Source organism: Ammodytes marinus (genome assembly GCF_949987685.1).
Source record: "Ammodytes marinus genome assembly, chromosome: 22".
In the NCBI taxonomy this organism is placed as follows: Eukaryota; Metazoa; Chordata; class Actinopteri; order Uranoscopiformes; family Ammodytidae; genus Ammodytes; species Ammodytes marinus.
In genome coordinates this window covers 19694012-19710892 of record NC_137226.1, presented here as the reverse complement: position 1 = coordinate 19710892, position 16881 = coordinate 19694012, and positions in this window count along the sequence as shown.

Here is a 16881-nt window from a genome sequence, read left to right as displayed (position 1 = left end):
TAAGTTTTATTTTTTTCGATCACACAGATTCACAACATTACATAAGTTAAAAAAAAACAAAGTTGTCATCTTATTTTATACATTGATTTCTTATAAATAGTATTGATCGAAAAGGTGTAGGCTGAAGCCTTAGCTTATTGCACCTACCCTTTTTACGTTATGTTTATTTATTAATTTTTCGTTGGTCTCTCAGGATCTTTTTTAATTATATATACATATATTTGTTTTAATAATTTGTTTGATAGTTATTGTAAATATTATTGCTATAATTAATTCCTGTATATGTTAAACATATTACATGTAAAGTTATGACAAGACAAAATAAATCCATAATACATATTCACAGTGCCATTCAAGCCTCACTTTTATATTTGTTAAGCATCTTCTTTTTCAGTATTTTTTCAAATCTTTGTACCGTGTTACACGTTTTAATTTCTTCATCCAAGACATTCCACATGTCTACTCATTTTACAGATATTTTTTTTTGCAAACGGCAAACTGTCAATCACATACCCTGAGCCAATCAAATCCCCTGAGCCAATGGAACCTACCCCCATTCCCCAGGTGAACCGAATCAGTTAATTAAGCATTCAGGCAGCAGGACAGTTAAAACCCCAGTCCATGAGAACTTTTGGAGGAGAAACACAACAAAGGAACACAGGAGAGACACAAAACTTACCAACTCTGGAAACAAAACGTACTTACCTGGACTGTGACTGCAAACATGGAGGAGCTGATCTGCTGATGAGGAGGACTCTTTCAACACTGAACACTGGTGAGAACTCCAAAATGGAAAGCTTAATTAAAATGCTGCTCCCAAATTGAGCAGACTTGTAATTCTTACCTGTTTGCCTAAACAGGTCAGGCCCTATTGCCGGAGCAAGATGATGGTGAGCTAAAGGAGAAGAACAAACTCAAATCCAATTCCCTCAAAAGGCAGGCCTCAAGCCGGGCTGCCTGGAGTGTGGTAGGATTCCCCCTACCCAAACAAACACTGACCTCATTGAACATTCTGCACCCACAAACACATCTAACCTGCAGTGAATGATTTGTGTGGGATGCATCGTTTTATGTTTAGTTGGATCTTTTACGGAAGATGACATGAGGGAGAAGCAAAGAGCTGACTCCTGTATCAGAGAAGTCATTCAGCAAATGGAATCAGGAGTGAGCCCTTCCCCCACAGTTCGAGCAGAACTTCCTGAGCTTCCTCTTTTACTGAGGGAGTGGAATCGCCTCACGCTGAGAAATGGTATCTTGTACAAAAAACCACTAGAAGGTGCAAATACTACCCTTCAACTCGTATTGCCAACAGATCTGAGAGCTCTGGCCTTACAAAGTCTTCACGATGACATGGGACATATGGGAGTTGACCGTGTACTTGATCTTGTACGAGCTTGTTTCTTCTGGCCCAAGATGGCAGCTTCCGTGGAGAATAAAACACAAACATGTAGTCGTTGTGTACGCCGTAAAACCCCCCCAGAAAGAGCTGCTCCATTAGTCAACATCCTTACCAGCCGTCCCTTGGAGTTGGTATGCATGGACTTTTTGTCCCTGGAGCCAGATCGTAGCAATACCAAAGATATATTGGTGATCACAGAACATTTCACCAAATATGCAGTTGCTATTCCCACTCCCAATCAAAAGGCTTGTACTGTCGCTAAAGCACTCTGGGATAGTTTCATCGTCCATTATGGATTCCCTGAACGACTCCACAGTGACCAAGGACGAGACTTTGAGTCTAAAACAATCAAGGAACTCTGTGAAATGGCTGGAATAAAGAAAGTCCAAACCACTCCTTATCATCCGAGAGGAAATCCTGTGGAACGCTTTAATCAAACTCTCCTTCAGATGCTTGATACTTTGACTCATGAAGACAAATCTCATTGGAAAGACTTTAAGCCATTGGTTCATGCATATAACTGTACCAAGAATGACACTACTGGCTTTAGTCCATATGAACTAATGTATGGTCGCCAACCTCGTTTACCAATAGACTTGGCCTTTAGTCTTCCCTCTGACCATTCCGAACCATCACATTCTCAGTACATCCAAAAGCTTAAGGCCAACCTAGAGGAGAGCTACAGAATTGCAAGTCGCAATGCTGCTAAAACTGCAAGCCGAAACAAAGCACGTTTTGATAAACGAGTTACTGAATCCACTCTCACTATTGGCGATAGAGTTCTTGTCAGAAATGTTCGACTACGTGGAAAACATAAGCTGGCAGATAAATGGGAGTTTGACATCTATGTCGTTGTAAACCGTACAGGAGATCTTCCAGTATACACGGTCAAACCTGAAGGCAAAAATGGCCCTCTGCGCACACTGCATCGGGACTTGCTTCTGCCTTGTGGATTTCTGTCCAACAATGACTCAGAGGAACCTATCACTCTCAACTTACCCCAAAGACCCCACACTCATAATAATCCGAATTCCAACAATGACACCTTTCAACAAGATGATGTTGATTCCGACTCGTCTGATTATGAAATCCCAATGCAAAGAAACTTACGAGATTCACCTACCAAATTCACCACAGTTCACTATAGAGACCGGTTGAGAAAATCCTCCCGGGACAGCCCCCACCATCCTTGTGTAGCGTCCTCTCCTGTACCATCCTCAGCAGAGGAGGAGAGTGTCCCTGTCTCTATTGAAACCATCCCTGTCACAATATCCCATGAAGTTGAATCAGGGGAAACTAAATCAACACCAGTCCCTGACCCTGACATAGAACCAGAACCTGACTCACCTCTACAAGCAGAGCTTGTCTCACAGCCTGATGTAATTTTACACAAACCAGACAATAACACAGCTGTTGAACACAACTCTGAAAATGAAGACTTACCTGAACCAAGCAATGAACCTAACATGATACCTGATATAAACTTACCTGAAATATCTACCAGTGACCCGATACAATTGTTTGTTTTACATTTGTTCTTATATTTATATATTCAAATAATGTATATATTCATATACATTATTTGCATTGTTTTGAACTCCACTAAGTCTCTAAATTTAAGTGTGTTTGAGTTTATAAATAATGTATTGGTTGTTTCAAGATATTCTGGCTTTATTAATGATTCTGATTGCCCTCTTTTGTCAAATAAAAATAGGGTTGGTAACAGTTTTGTACGTGTTTACCCATATTTCCACACAGTATGTAATGTATGGTAATATTAAGGAACAGTACAACATGTGTAATGATTTTGAATTGAGTACATATTTTGTGTTATATAGTATTGCAGTGGACATGGATTATTTTCTTTTTACTTGTTTTATATGTGGTTTACAGCATAATTTGTGGTCTATGATCACTCCTAAGAATTTGTTTTCATAGACTCTTTCTATTTCAACATTGTCTATCATGATTTTAATTTCTTGTTTAATTTTTTTTGTATCCAAATATAATGATCTTAGTTTTCTTTAAGTTTAGAGACAACTTATTAATATCAAACCATCGTTTTAGTCAACAGTTCACCTAATTACACTCATGGTTCAACACCTCCGCTAGTAAACTGCATAGTAAACTATGGATACATAGTAAGGCAAGGCAAGGCAAGGCAATTTTATTTATAGAGCACATTTCAGGCACAGGGCCACTCAAGGTGCTTCACAGGGTTAAAATCAAATAAAGAATACAAATACAAAAAAAAAAAAAAAAAAAAGGAACAAATTTAAAACATGGATAAAAATACAACATTTAAATAAAAGAATTAAAACATTTTACCAAAAAAAAAAAAAAATTACAGGTTAAAAGGGAAACAAGAACGTTTTGAGACCTGATTTAAAAGAGCTGAGAGTCTCAGCGGACCTCAGACTCTCTGGCAGTCCGTTCCAGACATTGGGCGCATAAACGCTGAATGCCGCCTCTCCCTGTTTAGTCCTAGCTCTGGGGACTTTTAAAAGACCTGTCCCAGACGACCTAAGGGCTCTGGGCGGCTCATAACGTATCAGCAGATCAGTAATGTATTTTGGCCCTAAACCATTTAAGGCTTTGTAGACCATCATCAATATTTTAAAATCAATTCTTTGAGTGACAGGAAGCCAGTGTAAAGACCTAAGAACTGGGGTAATGTGATCTACTTTTTTGGTCCTAGTGAGGACTCGAGCAGCAGCGTTCTGAATTAGCTGAAGCTGTCTGATTGATTTTTTAGGAAGGCCTGCAAAGACACTATTACAGTAGTCAAGTCTACTAAAAATAAATGCATGGACAAGTTTTTCTAAGTCCTGCTGAGATATTAGCCCTTTAATTCTCGATATATTTTTAAGGTGGTAGTAGGCTGACTTAGTAATTGATTTAATGTGTTTTTTGAACCTACCTAAAAACAAACCATAACTTCATTCACATTTCAACATCAGCATTGGTATCCATCACTAAGTAAACCAGAAGGTTAGCCCTCACATACCATTCCCAGGGTCCATACAATATGTCAAATTTGTTTGTAGTCAAATTAAACCTTTTTTTAGGCCGCCAGTGCCAGAATGATGATTCCCAAGCCGTGATGCAAGAAAACAATGAGGAGTATGATGATGTTGTATTAGGACTGTTTAATGAAAGAGGATGCTTAATCATGATCATGCTGTGGTCTGAACGTGCATGTGATGATGCCTAAAATGGATACAGAAACATCCAAAGTTTATACTACTGAATGTCTCCTAAGACAAATGATCTCTTGCCTACCCAAGAAAAAGAAATAGAGAATAACTTTAAGGGGCGTGGAGTTTTTTTTTTACAAATATAGTGGATTGTGTACTTTATTGGGATGATTTGAATATGTTGATGGTATGATATGAAAACACGTCTTTTGAGGAACATTTGGAATGTAAAAGATGACCTTTTGTTACAAAAATATTGCAAGTAAACAACCTCACCGGGTCATTTTTGGTCACACTCAAGCATTAAAGGGTTAATGCTTTAAAATGTTTTAGCTTTGTAAATACCTCCATTGGATTCCTTGACCCTGAAAGTGTGAAGGAAGTTCTGTTAAGGTTGGAGGTCAACTCAAATGGAAGAATATTTCAGGAGACTTGGATGAATTATGAAGCAATATCTATTACAGACTTGGCCAAGGAGAACCGGACTGCAACCCTCATGACTTGCACTTCAATTCTCCCAAACTCATGCTTAGAGCTGTGTTTTAACCTTGCGCTATCTGTACCACCTCCCCGGCTCGGGCACCAAGCGTACCAATGTTTTGGTTCAGAGCTGAACACAGTGAACCATAACATTCTGGAGTCTAAGGAGATGAGACTTTATCTATACAACTGACCTAAGTGTCTCCTAACAGGCTCCAAGGCTGACCTAGAGTCTGTGCGACAGACACAAAAGATAGGCATATATGACCTATTAATCTTTACCATTAATATTACAACTAAAGACCCAAAATTCCCTCACAGATCCCTCCTTTTTGATCAAGAGATCAACACAAATTACACACCCTTAGTGATTACCCCAATTTAGAAGCTCCGGGACATCTGTCAGAAAAGAGATTGCAACCACACATAAATCAATAATCAATCATTGACAGGTAAACAATAAAACAAATACAACAGAGTAACACATTAAAGATTGAAAGTTCTTTCTTCTATAGGCCGATGCCGTTATTGTCTATGATCCAAAAACGCAAGTCTTCAACTGAGCCAGTATAAAAACGACTGACCCATGCCGCGAGTTGTTTTCGTTTGTAAACCATCCAGCGTCAGACTTGACATGACCATGAGCACAAGGTATTTGAGGCTATATTGCCTCGCAACAATTTAAACAGTCATATCAAATCAATGTTTTAATACACATATCACATGTTAAACAAAACAAAGAAATGTTATTCTACAACTCGTACAGGGTGCAGTCAAAACATCATAACCTCCACATAATCACTTTCCAAAAACACGAAAATCAAACCTTCAAAAATGCATCAGATAAGTAAGGACCTTCACATGTTAAAATTCATACCAGGGACAAGAGAAAGATTTTGACACAGTTTGACCACGCTACCTTTAATTAGACTAATTTCATCATGAAAACATAAAACCGGAATGAGAAAACCACACTCCATGACCAAAAGAAACACACCATAAAACGAAAATGAAATGATTAAACCACCTCGGTGAGAAAAATAGGACACAATTAAAATAAACCATATATGATTGTCCCTGTTAATAAAATGATCATGTTATTGTACCATTGCAAACCCATGAAACCATCATTTGAACACATTGCAGGAATCAACCTAAAATCAAAAGTAGTTGAGAATTATCAGTAGGTAAACATATGTAGGAAAAGTAACCTTTGCGGACTCTCTCATGTGGAGAATGCATATCACCATATTAGGCCTCCTGTTGGTTCCTTTAAGAACAGTTTGGGGGGGAGGGTGCCCCTTCAACCTGTATGTGTGTGCTTGTTGATCTTACACCGATGCAAAGCATGATTGTGCTTGTCAGTTTCATCCTCTCAGATGTTTTGCACCTCCACTCCAGCTAGAAAAAGGAAAAACCACAAAGACAAAGAGACCTCCACCAGAGATTTCATTATACAGAAAAATTACTTGACACCTGCAAATAAAACTTTGTTAGGCATTTTAACAAATCACATCATAAACCCATCAGTCCAGAGCAGAGGAGTGTTATGAGGAGTAACATGTGGGCTTATCCCTGTGGACAAGGGCCTCCCCATAAGAACTTCATGAGGACTTAGTCCTAAAGTAGCACTTGGTGTACCACAAGTTGTGTATAACTCAATATGTAATGCAACTGGCCATTGTAGCCCAGTTATCATCATTGTTTGGTCAGTTTCTCTATGTCAGTAGTTAATTCTCTAAACCTGACCTAAGCTCTGTGGGTGGATCGGTACATGCAACTGCCTCCCAAAACCTATTATGGATGATTTGCTAAGAGTGACTTCAGCCACAAACGGTGGACCTCACTCACTGTTTATCCCTTGAAGTACCCCAAACCTGGGCATCAAACTCTTTTTAATAAACACTTAACAACCGTCCTAGCATCTTCTTTCATGTAGCGAATGCCTCCACCCACTTGGTGAACGGTCATCACAAGTTAATATTTTAAACCCTACCAAGGGAATATACACAAAGCCATTTTGTATGTTTTACAAACAGCCCTATAAGGGCACTAGGTGGTCATGTTTACCTGGTCTGTACCTGGTTTTCCGGCATGTCATTCATCTATCATCATCAATAAATCAATTCAAATGCAATGACACAATTTGATCTTGTTGGACTTTCTGGAGCTGTACTAAACTGGCTTGAATCCCACTTATGCCTCGTTTCCACCGAGTAGAGCGGGTCGGATCGGAGCGGTTCGGTCCGGATAGTTTGGCTTTTCATTTGCCAAAAGTTGGGTAGGGTACGGTTTAAGCGCACCTAACCGTTCTGAGCCGCTCCCAATCTCAGTACTCCTCCGTAGGGGTACTAGCCGCCTGAAAGCGGGCCGAAAATGCGGAGCTACACACCCCCATCATTTGATTGGTCGAAAGAATAATTTCTTACTTACTTTGAGCTAAAAGGCCAGGGAACCTAGAATTGCTCTCTTCCTGACTACCTGTTCTCTCTACCATAAGTAGTCTTACAATAAACACCATGTACTGCATTCTAATAATTCATTAGCCTATAACATTATCAATAGTATGTTTTGGGATGATCCCCAGGCAGGACCATCAGTGTAGATAAAATTCTTTCAAAATGTTTTATTAAATGCCAGTTGCAAAGGAATTGCAGCACAGTGGGTACACATTTTTTCCCCTTTTTTCCCCGAACACACCCCACCCACATCCCACCCTCACACCCAACCACACGAAATACACACTACAAGAAACAAAAACAAACAATCAACACGAAAAAAAACAAAAAAAAAACAAAGAAATAAAATTAAATCAAATAAAAGAGGGGAGGAGGTAGCTACTCTATATTGTTATTGTTGGTTTTTTTAAATAATTTAGAAAGGGGCGCCAAATTCTGTCAAATTTATTCTCGGATCCCTGGGTAGTGTAGAGTATTTTCTCTAAATTCATGCATGACATAATGTCTCTAATCCAATGTGAGTGGGAAGGAGGAGCAGGATCTTTCCACTTGAGTAAGATAACCCTACAAGCAAGTAATGAGGTAAAGGCCAGTACCTTCAGCTTCACTTTAGGTAAGCCCGGATTTGGAGCAATGCCAAAGATTGCAGTGAAAGGGTTCGGCTCAATTTGATGCTGAAGTACTTCAGAAATTGTTTGAAAAACTGATGTCCAGAACTCAGTCAAGGTGGGACACAACCAGTACATGTGAAAGAGTGATGCCGGTGCGCTCTTACAGCTATCACAGGTCGGGTCTACATCGGGGAACATACGAGCTAATTTAGTTTTAGATATGTGGATACGATGTACTACTTTAAATTGCACAAGAGCATGTCGGGCGCACATGGAGGTAGAGTGTATCCGATCCAGGACTAAATCCCACATGTGATCTGTGAAGGCAGAACCTAGGTCCTGCTCCCACAGGGTTCTTATAGCTGCTAATGAGGGGCTATGCAACTTCGAAATAAGGTTGAAAAACACAGAAATTGAGCCTTTTAATGTGGGGTTAACAGAAAGAAACAAATCGACATGATTGGCTGGCGGTTTATAAGGGAATTGGGGAATTAACTTCTGCGTAAAATGTCTGATTTGCAGAAATCGGAAAAATTAGTCTTTTCGATACCAAAATGTTTTGTCAATTGAGAAAAACTAGCAAATAGATCATTAATGAATAGATCACCGATGCATTTTAAGCCTTTTTTATGCCAGATCTTGAATGCACCATCCACCGTCGAGGGAGTAAACAAATGATTAGCTGAGAAGTGAAAAATTCTGCATTCCAAAATTCTTCCTAAATTGGGTCCAGATTCGAAGGGAGTGCTTAATCACGGGACTACTGTTGGGAATAGCCGAAGAGAGTGGAAGTGCGGCACTTAAGAGGGCAGATAGAGACAATGGGCTAATAGCGCTGGACTCCATTGTTACCCAGACTGGGGCTGAGTCGTCAAGGTGAAAATGCACCCAATACACTAAAGAACGGATATTAGCAGCCCAGCAATAGTATTGGAAATTAGGGAGGGCCATTCCACCTGTTTGTTTGGGTCTTTGAAGAAAAGCTTTCCGTAACCGAGGGTGTTTACCATTCCAAATATAATTTATCATTAAAGAGTCAAGGGCCTGAAAAAAGGATTTGGGGAGAAAGATGGGGAGACATTGGAATAGATATAGGAACTTTGGGAGTAATGTCATTTTAATTTAATTTATTCTACCTATAAGAGAGCAAGCCAGAGGAGACCACTTCGATAATATTTGCTTCGCCTGATCCAATAATTTGAGGAAGTTCGATTTAAATAGGTTTTTAAAATTTCTGATAAAACATGTCCCAAGGTAACTCAGATGCTCTGTAGTGTAGATAAAATTGAATGAATTTTGTTTTGGTATTTGCAGCATGTCTAAGTAACTCAAAACGATACTTGAACTAGCCTTTTTAACCATTTACGGTGTCACTCAAAGGAAGGAGAGTAACTAGATTCAGGTAGGGTGAGCTTGGCACACATATATTAGGAAACAGAAAAGTATAATGGCCTCGTAGCTTGAGTGACGAGCAACTATATGATGTTAAATAGATGTGGTCAATATGTGTACCAACGAATTAGGAACATACACAACAAAGTCATGAGCCAGTCTGATAAAAGAAGATTATCCAATTAAAATGGCAACTACAGCCCCTGTTCTTAGACAGCCTAGCATATCAAGGACTAATGGTGAGAGTCAAGACAATAATACACCATGTCGGCCTATAGAAGAAAGAACTTTCAATCTTTAATGTGTTACACTGTTGTAATTGTTTTATTGTTTACCTGTCAATGATTGATTATTGATTTATGTGTGGTTGCAATCTCTTTTCTGACAGATGTCCCGGAGCTTCTAAATTGGGGTAATCACTAAGGGTGGGTAATTTGTGTTGATCTCTTGATCAAAAAGGAGGGATCTGTGAGGGAATTTTGGGTCTTTAGTTGTAATATTAATGGTAAAGATTAATAGGTCATATATGCCTATCTTCTGTGTCTGTCTCACAGACTCTAGGTCAGCCTTGGAGCCTGTTAGGAGACACTTAGGTCAGTTGTATAGATAAAGTCTCATCTCCTTCTACTCCAGAATGTTATGGTTCACTGTGTTCAGCTCTGAACCAAAATATTGGTACGCTTGGTGCCCGAGCCGGGGAGGTGGTAGAGATAGCGCGAGGTGAAAACACAGCTCTAAGCAAGAGTTTGGGAGAATTGAAGTGCAAGGAGAACCGGACTGCAACTCTCGTGACTTTATCTATACAACTGACCTAAGTGTCTCCTAACAGGCTCCAAGGCTGACCTAGAGTCTGTGAGACAGACACAGAAGATAGGATATGATAACAAAATGTTTATGTGCTACCAAACCAGGTGCTTATTTGTTAAAAAGGGTTGCAGGATATAAACATAGATAAAAATGTCATCCTTGCTTCCTCGAACAGCCTGCAGAACAAGCTATGATGATAGGTGTCACATGGTTCAGACTTTTGGATCAAGAGTATAAAAGTTGACCAAACAAAACAGAATGTAGAGCAGCAGTTCCCCACAGATACAGAGGTACATCCTGAGGTTCACCGCTGACTACAGACCCACAACCACAGAGACGAGATGAGAGCTGTAACAGCCTTCTTGCTGGGGCTGTGTTTCCTGGCTGTCAGTCATGGTGAGTCAGTCACTTGAATTTTTTATAGAACAAATTCATTGTTGAAGCTGTTTTCTTTTCTTCTTAAAAGTGGAAATATATTCTTAACCTACATTGGTTATAATTTTGTCTTCGAAGCATGGAAATGCGACCCGGCTCCGCAACTGGAAAAAATTGTCCAGGTTGATGCTGGCCAGGGGAAAGTGGTCGCAGTAGACAAGTACTCCAATCCGTATTTCCTGATTGGATCGAATTGGCACAGACTGACCAGAAGAACTAGGTTCAGGCATGTCTCAGTGGGACGAGCTGGACTTTGGGCGACTAGCACCTCAAACCGGGTCTACAAGTTCGTGGGTGGAACCTTCTTACGATCCAAAGGTGACTATTAATTATTATTTCTATTTCCACACGCACAAAAGCTGTATGTTAACCTGGTCATCATCGTATTATATTTTGTCAAGTTTACTATAGAAAACAAAAGTTCTGGTGCACTTCAATGCGCATACGAGTAGAAAAGTCCCTGAGTTAAAGATGGACTTTGCAAAATGTTTTTTTTCAAATTTCCAGTGCACAAATGAAACTGAACTGCCATGACCCTCTGTGTTGGATTCCTCTTCAGGTCTGTCTATGCGTCAGGTGGATGCTGGAGGTGATCAGCTTGTGGGAGTAGGATCGGATGTCGCGTCAGACAGTCAGACACCATTACAACATTCAAGTCACAACTCAAAACTCACCTATTCAAAGTATAACTGGTCACTGTCTTGATTGTCTGTTTGTTTTGTTTTGTTGTTTTGTTTTCCCACAATGTCTTGTCTTTAATGATTGTATGATGATTTTATGCTCTGTAAGGTGTCTTGAAAGGCGCCAATAAATTAAATGTATTATTATAATCATTATTATTATTATTATCGGGCAGCTACAGAAGCCACTGTGTGACAAGTACCGATACCTCCCTCTACGCTGGAGACGGCACCCTGAGCTGGATTACCCTGCCAAACACCTTGACGTACTACAGCTGTGGCCCGCTGTTCGGATGCTGGGGAGTGACCTCAAGTGACCAGATCTTTGTCACAAAGGTTAGACACTTTCTTTTAACTCTTGGTGGTGTTACTGTTGCTTTAAGGGCACATGAAACATACTCACTTACTGGTCATGACAGCGACTCTATATGCTTTAATTACAGTCCATAACCCCGTCCACCTGTAGCACCAGTGGGTGGACACGAGTGAGTGGGAGATTGTCAATGATTGAAGTGGCGACTGATGGAAGTGTTTTTGGAGTGAACAGTAATGGACAGGTCTTCCAAAGGTAAGCCAGAATCTGCAGTCTAGCAATGAAATTTGATAAAACATTTTTTTCACTGTTTCTATACAACAGGACTGATAAAATTAGTATGAATAAAACAAACGGCAAGCAAAAAACTTCTAAAAATATGATATCATCATTCTTTATCATTATCTCTCATGTCTGTTACTTTTATACTCTGAGAAATACAAGGGTGTTGCTTGGAGTGCAATGCTGGAATTAATCCTCCCTCTATGTTCCATTACATTGGTGTAATCTAACTAACTACATTTATTCCAGTACTGTACTAAAGTACACGATTTAGGCATTTGTCCTTAACTTGTTTGTTTTCTTTTCATGGTGCTTTCTTCTTAGTTACTAGTTACTTTACCAATTAAGATGTTTGCACATGAAAAATGAAGTTTATAAAATATTGTAGACTACCCAAAAGTTTGTAGGCCTTCAAGAACAGATGAAACATATGTCCATTGAATTAAAAGTTAGCTGTCAAAAATGTATTTTCTTGTGACTAATTGTGACAAGTTATTAGTATGGTAATGGTCATGGTTTCAACTTCTCAAATTGACAATCTGCAGTTTTTCATTTGAATCAGTTTATTTGTTACCAAGCAAACAACCAACATCAGAATAAAATACTGAAATCCACAATGAAAATGAAATGTATGAGTAATAATAATCTTATATATCATAAGAACAGTCTCGTTTGAATACTTTAAGAACATTTCCTGATTATACTCTACTTACACAAATAACTCATGCAAACTTCCTGCTGATGGAAACAGAATTGTGAATGTGATGATTTCCTACATTTCTCCGCCCTCTTCTAAACAGAATTGGCATCACCAGCACTCGCCGACAAGGCAAACGATGGGTCCGGATCCCAATGTGTATGAAAATGCGTCACCTGAGCTACGACCTGGGCCAACTCTGGGTCGTGACCACCTCTCGTCTGCTCCTGAAGTGCACAAAATAAGGTCTCCTGTATGGCAGCTGCTTAATGTGCACCAAAAGGAAACGGTTTCTTTAGACAGCAATCTCTCTTTAGTGGGGTTTTCGCTGATCCATATAAAATGATTTCCTTCTTCCAGATTATTCAGTGCATAGTACACTATGAATAAATGATTAGCATTTGATTTTTCTTCTACATGTAAAATATGTGGTGTAGCTATTTATTCGACTCTTGTTATTAGGCTACATTACTACTACTACTTAGGCTGCAAGTAATAATTGATTCTTAGATGCACTGTGACTTTCCTCTGAAATGATGCAACATCAATGTACAAATTGTATTAATCAGACTTCAAACCAAGTGCATTATGAAAAAAAATAAAGTGAACTAAATTAACAAATAACATTTTTAATTAAGACTTTTTGAACTGTAGAACATAAATTATAAATGTAAATTCCAAATCAGCAGAGTAAGAGTAACCTAATGCAGCAATGATATACCTTGAGGGCTATGGATCACTTTTTAAGAATCAAATATATGTTTAACCTCCACCTGCCAGTGGGCCTACTTTCTACTGTTAATAAATCATAATGAAAGCTATTTGATCTGACCTTTGTCATGTTGTATATAAAATGTTCATGTTATGATTGGTGGTGGTGTTTGGGGAGGGGGGGGGGTGGGCTATATGTTTCTCACATTAGAACAATTTACACATATTGTGTCCAAAGCAGTGTAGTGTTTTATGGTCCTGTAATACACATTGTTAAGTTTGGAGTTTAGAGCAACAGTACATTTCTTTAAAAGCCTCTATGTGCTTTAACACAAGTCAGTCTGTCAGTAGAAAGTGAGAAAATGTACAAACATTTAAAGAAGGAGAAGAAAACAAAAAAAAAATTATTGCGTTCACTAGCAATAGTTTGCGTTACTTTGCAATAGCCTAATTTAGCGTTACTGCGCAAACAAACGTATTGGACTGTAGTACATAAATATTAAATGTCAATAACATATAAGCAGTGCTAGAGTAACCTAATGCAGCAATGATACTGTAAATAATGGGAATTTAGGTCATTGTGAACATGTCAATAATATACTGAAGACTGCTGAAACTATCACACTGAAAGAGTTAGCTATCCCACCCCAACGACAATTGGGACAATTTGATTTGATTACAGATTATATTCCAATATATGGAGGATTGGTTGCCAGGGGGAAGTCAGATATGCATGTAACAACACATCAGGGTGGCCCTCTGCAGAGCACCTTACTGTTTAAAACAACAACAACATATTCCTGTATATAAAGACAGAACTGAACAACACATCCTTCTAACGTGCTGCTTCTCAAACAGGCAACTTTTTCCACCGCATGTGGTCCCGGAGGGGAAAACAGATTGTATAAAATGTCAATATTTGTGTAGAATTGGTGAGAAGGACAGTCAAGTTGAATTAAGACAATTATTACATTTGGGGATTTGGGGTGCAACTCCGCCACCTTATGTCTAGCTGAGTAGCTGCAATCCCCTTCTCTGCATTAGAAAGTGATCATTCTCAGTTTCATGATGATGTCGATTTTGGTTTTATTAGCACCAAATGTGGTTAAAATGATTTATAGGTATACAGATAGCCACATTGAAGAATATAGACCTCTGAAGGATGTTACTCTCTCGACAGAAGCATGTTCACTTCTGACCAATTTACAAAAAATGGAGACATTCTTTTTCTCAACATTCAATCAACCCAGAAGACATTCCAACAATATTTCAAAAATTAACATTTCAAAACTACGGAAATACATTGGCTCCCCTACTAATAGGCACATGTGCAGGTGTTTGCTTCTACGTGCATGTGGGTGTTATAGGCACATGTGCAGGTGTTTGCTTCTACGTGCATGTGGGTGTTATAGGCACATGTGCAGGTGTTTGCTTCTACATGCATGTGGGTGTTATAGGCACATGTGCAGGTGTTTGCCTCTACATGCATGTGGGTGTAATGATGAAAACCTTTTGGTATGTCTAAATGTGAAACTCCCGACACAATATCAGTAACTATTGTAACCCTTGAATTAGACCCATCATCCATGACTGGACAGGCAGAGATGATTGGTGTCTACTTATTTGGTGCCCTCTTGTGGTGTGATTTAGTCAGACCAGAGCCTATAGAATGTTAGAGCAGGCCAGGCAGGTGTGGAGGATAGAGGCATGTGTAAAGCGTGTCTACAATCTCTGTGTTCAGGTGTAGACCTGGAAAAATCCAATAATGTTGAAAACCTCAATTCTACTTCTTTTTATGTTTCAAGATGGCATAGAAACCACATGCAATTGAAAAAGGGGTACTGAATTACTTTACTTAACAAAGTGAAAGTCTTAGTTTCAAAGCAAGCCGTGCTCTTTAAATATGGCTTAACTAATCTATGCTAACATGCTGTTATAAATCCATAATGATCCCGTATAATCTAATCTCATTTGTTTCTTTGAGAGCAGTTTCAGAATTGATTTCTTAATGTTGGATGAATTAATATTGAATAAAAGACGACTCTTATTATAAAATAAAGTAAAGGAATTGGAGAGCTTAAACCATGCTCATAATTTCATAATATTGACTTAGTGTTGATTTTGTACTTGCATGTATATGTGTTGGTTCAACATGGATATAAGAACAATTTGATATACCGTATATTCCCTCATGGTGTTATTTTGTTCTATATTGGACTTGACAATGTTTCCACAACTTCGTTACAGTTAAATAATTTGATATCAATGTGATGAGAGAGACTATTAATTATGTTGGTCCATTTACCATCGTTATGTCAAATAAAATGCCATACCTTCGGGCTCCATTAATCTTTAAACATAATATTTTAGTAGACTTGATACCTTCTTGCTCACAGCAGATTTTTAATCTATATATTTCATAATCTAATTGTGAAAATAAAAAAATATAAAAATACACGATAATAGTAATGACACCAACGTATCTAAATCGTATGTATTTCTGGATAACCTGGATTAAAATGATGTCCTACAACCATTTCATGTAGAACAATCAGTATCAGTTTATTACCAAGTGTGGTTTCATATAGTACATGGAATCTTCGATGCTATAGTGCAGGAGTGTCAAACTCATTTTCACAAAGGGCCACTCTACGTTATGATAATCACACTAAGGGCCAAACTGACATACCTTCTTTTTAATCGAAAAATAAAAAGAACATATCTAAGTAAGTATATAAACTGCGTACAATGGCTAGTTTTCGCTTCAACATTTTCGGGGGACAAATTAAAGGTGGGGTGTATGGGGGTGCTCCCCTCAAAATATTTGAATGTCACACACTTAATTTCCTGCATTCTGGTGAATTTTTATCCACCGATCTGTGCCTTTTCGGCATCAATTTATGTTGGAAATGTCTTAATTTTTGTAAAGGAAAAGACAACATTCAGGTTCCTGGTGAAACAATTATAAAGGACTATAATGCAGTAAGGCTCTCAGGCATTCTGGATTGAGCCACAATATTTATTCTCCTGGATTTTTCAAAACTTTCTGCACATTCAAAACATATCACATGTTTTGTTTTTTTAGGAATCATGACGCAGCACCAGTGTTAGCTATTTATGACACTTTACATTGGTAATGAAATGCCAAGCCACCATTGGAAACGAAAGGGGTGGGCTATCAGCAGCTAGCTAACGTTAGCTAGTTGGCTAAATTGTAACTTAAAGCAAAAATTAGAAACCAGATCATTTTGGCATTAATCCTTAGACACTTGACACAATCAATCATCAATATTAGCATGCTATTTAGCCACATATATTGGCCTATTTACAGCCCTCAGAAAACTGACAGCTCTTCTTAGATGCAAGTTCATCAATTCATGGCTTAACCCATTGATGACTATGGCAATCTAGGATGCAT